The sequence below is a fragment of the Lycium ferocissimum genome, chromosome 8, assembly GCF_029784015.1.
Source record: "Lycium ferocissimum isolate CSIRO_LF1 chromosome 8, AGI_CSIRO_Lferr_CH_V1, whole genome shotgun sequence".
Taxonomy (NCBI): Eukaryota; Viridiplantae; Streptophyta; class Magnoliopsida; order Solanales; family Solanaceae; genus Lycium; species Lycium ferocissimum.
The window spans coordinates 47,878,382-47,887,713 of NC_081349.1; positions in this window are offsets into that span (position 1 = coordinate 47,878,382).

Here is a 9,332-nt window from a genome sequence, read left to right on the forward strand (position 1 = left end):
AAGTGATACTATTCACACATTTATGACCCATTTCTTATTTCCTTATGTAATCCAAGTGTTTCAACTTCCTAATACTTTAAACAACATGGAAACATCATAAAACTTACCTTAGATGGCGTTGGATTGAACCTCAGGTGCAAATATCTCACTTGAGCAAAACCCTAGATTTTTCCCTCACTTGGATTCTTGCTTTGGATGAACTTTAATGGGTTTCTTATGCTTGATTCACTTGGTTTGATGAAGTTGATCACTAATTCTCTTGAAAACTTGTGGGAGAAATGTGGAGAGATGTTTTAGAGAGAAGGGGAGTGGAATGGAAATGAAATAAAATGAAACTTGAACCCTTATTAAATACACAAATCTGTCCCGACCAGAATATACGGACCAACATACGGTCCGTATAATATTCACGGACCGTATCTCTGGACCGTATATTTGGTCCAGTGAGGCATACCATTCTGGGCTGAACCTACGGCTGGACATACGGCCCGTATAATTTATACGGCCAGTATGTCTGGCCGTATAATGCCCAGTGGTTCCGATCTTGTTCTCGTCGACTCGTTTGATCTCCAATCCTTATGGAACCTTCTTGGCACTTGTCTAACACCTCAATACCAATTTAAGGGACGTTATAACTCTTTTTCAAACTATCTTTAAGTCACCATTAACTCGTTACTCATGAATTCTTCCGATGCTTATCGTAAGATTTGCCTTCTCTTGGCAATCTCTCTCATCTAACATCGAATGCCTTTGAAATCTTACTTAAGGTCATCAAATGCTACTTCTTACTTATTGAGACATCATATACGTCGTACTCTTCATTAGCCTATTCACTGTGCATCAACAAAATTTTTTTTTTCCGAGGTGTAACATCCATTTTGTCCAAATTGTCCATAGGTACGGTCCCAATTTGTCTCAATGTCCATAAAATTTATCAAGTCATTTTTGTCCAAAATCACGATTTGCATTTAAAGAAACGTGCATTTTTATTCATAAATGGCAGTTTTATTCTCAAAAACGTTTTGCATGCTAATACTTGTCAAAATCTATTTTTACAATTTTTTTAAAATGATTTTTGGCAACTCTAAATATGTGACAATTTTTTAAAGGTTCCAATAAAGCATATTTCATCAATCTGTCAAGTAAATAATATGAGGTAGGTAGTTGGACCTACCAAGCCCAACAAAATAAAAATGCATGTAATTTTATCCGCTCCAAATTATGCTCCAAATGCTTAGTCCATCCATGGTTGAGGTCGACTCGATCTAGGAAAGTTAGTGGGTCTCGTTGGACCCACTAACGGATGGAGAGGGGGGGGGGTTTACAATAAGATAGGTATACAATGCATTAGTATTTGAATTAAGGTCATAAATTAAATTACAAGGCCAACAATTAAATTACAACAGAATTGGGCTAGGCCCATAACTATTAAACTAATGGAGAGAGGCACAATTATGCAAATAGGACATTTTTCAAAATATATATCGGCTGGAGCATCAAGCAGGCCCAACTGGCCCAGCTATTGGAATAGGCATGACATTTTCTAAGTGTCAAAACATGGTATACATGGTATACTAGATGATATACTCTCATATAGAGAGCAAAACCCTTTAAAGGGCATACCCTCCATATGCAAATCTTATACACTAAGCTTCTCTATATTCACTCTACATATACCTCCTTTACCTACCCAAAGAAACTCAAAATTCCCAGAAATTGCATAGGTTTTCCAGGTTCAAGAATATTCAGATGTTATCAAGAAATCAAGGATATCGGCAACTTAAGGTTGTAGTCTAAAATAACAGGTTTTAAGCGAAGCTTATCAAATAGTATTCCAGCCACTAAACAGGAAAAAAACAAACATTTTAAACCAAGGCAAATGCATAAGAGACTAAGTCCAGAACTTAATGCAGGAAAACAGATTTCTTGAAGTCAATTTATCACTTAAAGTTCATGATCAGTCTAGCCTAATAGTAAAAGCAACACTTAGTCACATAAGGCTTTTCAAAGTTCCAGTTTTAGGAGGTTGATACACAGTTTCCACAAACACAGTTCACAAATAAGATTTCCAATTCAAACTTAGCCTATTTTTATAGGATTCAAGGGTGATGACAAGTAAAATATACTAAGGTCTACAAACTCAGTCCAAAACTAGGCAAGTTCATTCACAGATGTCAAGTTTTGCAAGGTTTCTATAGACTCATGTCACAGACAAAGTTTTTCAATTCAAATTTGGTTGATTTGAAAATTCAGGGATGAACATAAGCATACAGGTCTTTAAGGTTTCAAAATTTGCAATTCCTAGTCTATTTTCAGAGTTTAGCTATACCTAGTCTCCTAATGCTGGCTTAAGGGAATCAATCTTACAAATTCAGGCTGTTTTAAGTAGGGGACAAGTGGGGATTCGTAAGCAAAGACCATGCTTAGCAGTTATGTTAAATAAAACAATGATGCACAACAAATAAAAAGAACAGACTGCATTATGCCTTTATTAGTTTTCCTAATCAACAACTATGTCAAATTCAAACAAGACTCAAGAGATGTGCAGTGCCATACCAGAGAACATACTAAGTAGGATTAAGAAATAACCAAGTTAAGTAACAAATAGGAAAAAAAGCATCTTTGTGTTTCAAACTTACGGTTCCATTTTTTTTTTTTTTCAATTTCTAGTTCGAGTACCAAGTTTTCAATCCTTACTTACCAGTTTTAGTCATTTGTTTTTTAATGCAGGTTTTCAGACTCTAAATGTGACAACACAATCAAGAAAAGGTGATGCAAATCAATACACAGATAGCCTAACCAATGCACATACACACAAAGTTCTTATTTTCTTTCCCAAATCAATTTAAGTTTTTAGAATCCAAGATGTAATACATTTTTAACAGATATACACATGTCTTTATACAGAAAAGATTCAAATGATGAAAATGGGATTTTTACCGAATCTTTTGATCACCTAAAATGACAGTTACCTTCTCAGTCAAAACCAGTTTTAGACTAAGTGTCAAAATTATGAAGGAGTTCTATCTAAGTGTTTAATCAAATAAACAGCCAAGCAAATTCAGGTTCTTACAGTTTCTCAAAAAAAAAAAAAAAGATCACAATTCCCACTTTAACAAACAATTTATTTGACTGATTGAGTGAACAAACAAACAGGACATGATTTAGTATTTCAGATTCAATATCTATTCCAACTTGCAAGGCAACAACTAACAAGGATCATATAGGAGCAACTCATGGCACAGAAGTAGGTTTCATTTACTTTCTAATTTCCAGACTTAGGAAAACAATCAAAACTTTTAGCATTCTAGGGTCAAAACAGGTTCATTTTTACAACTTTTAATCCTTAAAGGCCATACTTGCCTAATAACAGTCTCAGTTTTCAAAAGACAAGTTCTGAGAAGTGTCAAACTATAAGGTGGAGCAAATAGCAACATTCAGAGGCAATTTCCATCTTAATGTCACGACCCAATTTCACTAAGTCGTGCGGGCACCTACTTTTCCTATCTCAGTAGGCGAACCCTTAACTCAACATTCACAAATAATAGAAAATAGCAGAAGAAGTAAAATAGCAAAAGCCTCGTAATTATAATATAAATAAAAAAACGCGGAAGTAAATGAAATCCGCCTCAGTATCTGGTCTGGTCATATAAGAGCATCTAACTAAAATCTACAAGTCTGGAATATCAATAATACATCAAGTCCAAATATGTCTCAGAATAGGAAATAAGACATAAATGAGAAGAATCTTCAGGCGGCGGACGTCTCGTGCTCACCTTAACGTGCTCACCTTGTATACTCTAAGCAATTCTTGGAGTGACTTTCAGCCACGAGAAGCGAAGTAGATTCAACACGGAATTTTACGCATTCAAAAAGAATGCGACAAGTGCGAATCGACACAAAATCACGATCTTGGTAGGTATCATAAGCCGAATAAGTATAGCTAATATAATCCAGACAATAAAGCAAGATAGGCATATAAATCAACAGGTATAAGTCAAACATAATCGGAACCAAGTACACGTCATTGCCTAAGTGGAGCACCTAATCCCAAATGTGCCAAGTCTCAAAATGTCCAATCCTAACCTAATATCACAAGTAACAAAACCAAATAATCTCAATATAAGTCGTGATGCAATGCAATGCAATAATGTATGAATTCAATGCAATGCCATGCAAATGCTGTATACACATGTACTACAGGCGGAAATATCGACATCTCGGTAGCACAACCTAAGGTGACTCGAGACGTCTAAGTGCCACTCGTCCCGGATCTTTGCCCAACAGACGGATGCGACTCGGATCTTTGCCTACGGGAGTTCTCACCCGGACCACCCTGGAGGACCCGCGGAGTCCATGCACTTACTCAATCCACGATTCCGGAACTAACATCGGATATCAAACTCTCACGTCACTCTCATTTAAAAAAAAAAACGAGCCCAGCTCATCATAATGTTTCATCAAGTACCAGTAATGTATCAACAGTATGTCATGAGAGTGCGTGCAATGCATGTATCAACATTAATAATCAGATCAATATCACAAGTACCAACAAAGGGGTACGCCAACAATATATCAGTATCACAAGTACCCACATGGGTACGCCAACAATATCCTGAAAAACTACACAAGTCATATAGATCCCTATCCTCGTATCAACGTCACCCATAAGATATTATAATATCACAATCAAGAAGGAACAATAAATCCCAATATCTACTAACAGCACGTGGCATCAAGCCAACACAATGGAACAATCAAGTCACAACACAACGGGGTGGCTAGCCCCAATCACGCAACAGGGCTCAACCTAAGACAATATCCAACCCAACTTCATACCTGAAGGTTTACATGCTTTCTCTATCAATATCATCTAAATATATGCATTGGTACATGAAGTCTTACTAAAGGTAAGCCATAACCTACCTAGAAAGCCGAACAGTAATATCACCAACAATCACACCTTAGCCTTTCCTTTCCTTGAGCCTCGAGATCAAGAAATTCAATTCATATTCAAAATCTAGCTTAGAAATCATGAAGATCGATGCCCATATTGTTATCATTCAAAAACCAACCCTAGAATTTGGGGAAACGGGTTCACAAGGGTAAAACGGGAAATTCGAGGGTAAATTATCGAATTAAACAATAGGTGACCAAAACCAATCAACTAATTGCTAAGTTATCTCAAGAATTCATCCAATTTCGAAATTAAAAAAAATCCCCAATTTTGGATATAAACCCTAACTCTTAAATTCAAGAATTCATCACTAATAATGGAAGGTATATAATAAACAACCTTGGATATATCATAATCTGGCATAAACCCAATCAATTTCATCATTTAAAGAAACTTAGGAAGTCTAACCAATTTTATGAACTTCTCAAGAAAGGCCCATTAAACCTTCTTCATGAAAAACTCCAATTTTTTCACTTTAGAAATCATGGATTAAAGACTAAACCAAGAGAATGAATCAAAGGAAAATAATTAAGTTATGGTTTAGACCTTACCCCATGGAAAAAACTTGAAGAATATCCTTGAATTCTCCCAAACCCAAACTTTCAAGATAAGAAAAACTTCAACAACATTAATAGCCAAAAATGTCCAGCTGTTGTGCCTCATTTCTTATGCCAAACGATCCCAAAACTCACTTTTGATACCTCCAATGGATTCCTTGTGAAATTCCAGTCAAGCTAGGCTTTTGATTCACTCCATTTGATCTTATAATGAAGGAGATATGTTGGTTTCAATATTTGGAATAGTGCAGATTTTTAAATATGAATTCAGTGGTAATTTCGTAATTAATCTGAAAAATATGGCAACCCAATTCTTAGTAAAATGACCATAAATCCCTCATACGATGCCGAAACTTGATGATTTCAGTTGTTATGGTTCCAAAATTACAATATGGATATAATGGTTTAGTCGAAACATGAATTAAAAGCCGTTTGCTCAATATGGTACCCTTTATGCTCAAATCGACGTCGAAATCGAAAGCAATCACCATACAATCCAAACTTATGCAGAACTCATTGGAATTTAACCAAACTTTCTGGACATGCAAACTTATTGGAACTTTCAAAACATCGACACGGGATCATCTCGACCCGATGTTGACTGTGGTCAACTTCAATTCTAACTTAGCTAGTCTCTCAATCAATGACCCAAATCTCACCCGAACCCTTCGGGAACCAAACCAATGACACCACTAAGTCATAAATCACCCTCCGAAACTAATGGAACTGTCGTAATTCGATTACGGGCACGTTTACCCAAAAGTCAACTTCGAGTTAAACGATTTTCACTTTAAGACCAAATTTCCTAAAAGTCATTTCAAAACCCAAAACGAGGCCTAGGGAACAGTGCCACCGGTTCCTGCGGATCAAAATAGTACTAACAAGGCTCGAGGATGAGTCAACGGGGGCAAAAATTGTAAAAACGCAATAACGACTAAACGGGTCGTTACACTTAAATGGATCACAATGGTCCCAAACAACATCTAAATGAACACAGTTTGATCTAAATAGCAGATTTCAAGGTAAGTTTTCAATTTTAAGTCACATAATCAGATAATTTTCTACAAACATTATGCCAACTTACAAAAAATTTAAGGCAAAGGACTTAGAGGGTGTATGGTCTCTACTCTAGGTCATGAAGATGTACTAGGAGCAAAACACGTAGCAGATTGTACAAAGATAGGTTAAACAAGTTCATATTTTAAACTATTTTTAAGTAAAACAAAGACAGGATTACAATTTAGTGAGGTTCTGCACCTTTAAAGTCATTTTCATGTTCTAATTATGCAAATCTCAGATGAAGCAAGCATAAATTCCCCGTAGACTGATGAAAATTCATTTTTTAGCAAATATAGACTTCAACTTTAACCAACTTCTCATAACAATTCCAAGGTTTCAAAATTCTAACAGACAGACACTAAATCCATTTTTTATTCCCATTAAACTACTTAAACAAATAGCAAGTCAATCAAAGCCATTCAGTTTTTACTTTCAAAACAGTATAGACACTTAAGCAGTTTTCAAAGCATCAAATTAACAAACTAGATTCTAGTGATGACTTAAGATCATTTTCACAAAAAATTGTAAGTATACCAATCACAAATCAAGTTATCAAGCACTTAGCACTATTGTTTATCATTTTTAGCAGTTTGACAACAGAGAGATTGACAAACCATAAACATCAAACCAAAAGCAATTTCAAGATATTTAGTTTTTAAGAAAACTTTATTCAAGTTTTAACAAACAGCTTCATAACTCAATTTATAGGAAAACTTACTAACTTAAGACAGTTTTCAACATATCAAGCAAGTATACTACTCTAAAATGAACTGAAGTAACTAATAGTGATCATATTTAACTAATTTAACAACCAGGTATGGTCCATTGACGGTTACATCTTGGAAATTCCGTATGTGTTGCCTTGTGGATAGGCTAAGGTGAGCTTAAGGTAGTTATGAAATCCTTATGAGATTAAGGGATGCATTAGATAGTTTAAAATGTATACTATAAGGGTTTGAAGTCATATGAATATATGAGCCTAAGTTCGGTGAAGGAAGTGAAATGTAAGTCGTGTTCGGAAGGTTTCCGCTACAATTGAGTTAATGTTTATTTAGGAATATCTTGAGGGGCTGCTATAGGGCCTATTGTATGGTTAATGAAGTATTGTATAAGTGTTAAGGAGGTTCCATGAGGATTGGAAGGCAAACGAGTCGTCGAGAATGAAAATCGGGTTATCCCAGTTGTACGCCCATTTGTACGGACCGTGTAAATTATACGGCCCGTATAATGGTCCGTAGGTTTGCTCCAGAGATGGGTGAATCCTGGTGGTATTATACGGCTTGATATACGGACCATATAAATTATACGGCCCGTATAGTAGGCAATATAAATCGGGTCGGGTCAGAATTTTTATATTAGAAGGATTGACGACCCTCACCTTATTTCATTTCCCACATTTCTGATACCCTCTCTAAAGCTCCAAAAACCTTCTCTAAGCATATTACACCCAAACCCAAGAGGTTACAAAGATCGAATAGCAAGAATCAAGTGTTCATGTGTTAGAAGGTTGCCTAGGGTTGGTAGATTTCGAGAAAACTTGGGCATTGTAGCTAGGGTTTTTGCACAAGTTGATAGCTTCTCCAAAGCTTGTTTCTATGGGATAAAAAGGTTAGTTTCCATGCTTGTTTCATGTTAATGAGAATGTTTGGTTGTAGCAAAACTTGGGTAGAAGAAGAAAGTAGAATGAAGTCTAGATGTAGCTTTTATGATGTGTATGTGTAGTAAACTAAATTGAGTCATGATTCTTAGTATGATATGGATATAATCATGTTATGGAAGGTAATAAGGGTGATGAAGAAGCATTATATGAAAATGTGCTAAAATGGGTGTGAAGTTGTTAGCATAGGTTGAACATAAGGATGAATTTTGAAGGCTTAATGAAGTGTGATTACTTGATTATGATATTATGCGTGTATTATGGAGGTTATTGTGGTTTTTGGGAGGTGTTTAGTAATAGGGTGGAAGTTGACGAAATAGGGGGCATGCTGCCCAATTTTCATTAGATCATGGATTATTCTAGTTTGAATTTAAGAGTATCATTAAGGCTTAACCATGGTATAAATCCTTCTAAATGTAGATTATTCAAGCTTCAATGGTGGACGCTAAATAGTTAAGAAGTCGAAGAGGTATGTAAGGCTAACCCTTCTTTCATTAAGGCGTGGTTCCTTTGCTATACATATTCTTTCGTGAATCCCATAATGTCTTCCAAATGACTCTATCTCCAAGAGTACCAAAGCTTATGATTCTTGATACGTTCACGACACTATTGCACCCCTTATATGATAGTTGGTCCTCCAAGGGTAGACGTAATGAGAATGATGACGTTAATGATGTTGATGATACTTATGAGCTCTTATGTATACGCGTCTATGTATGTATGACTATTACGAAACACCGAGCTTATATGACCAGGTATGATACCTATCGCGCGCACACCACTGCAGTTGGGTACGGATGACACTGAGCCTTAGTAGGGCCAGGTATGTATGACACTGAGCCTTGTCATGGCCGGGTATATGAAGCCACCGAACCTTCATGGTCGGATATGCTATGAATATGAATATGGATATGAATACGGCTACGAATATGGATACGGATATGGATATATGTATATGTATATATGTATGTACACAAGCATGCATTAGAAAGGAACGTCCCTATGAAAGACAAATAAGTAATCATGATGATGGCTCTACTATCTCCCGATTCTCCCATCTTATGCTATTTCTTATGTTGTCTCTTATGCTCCTATTATGATG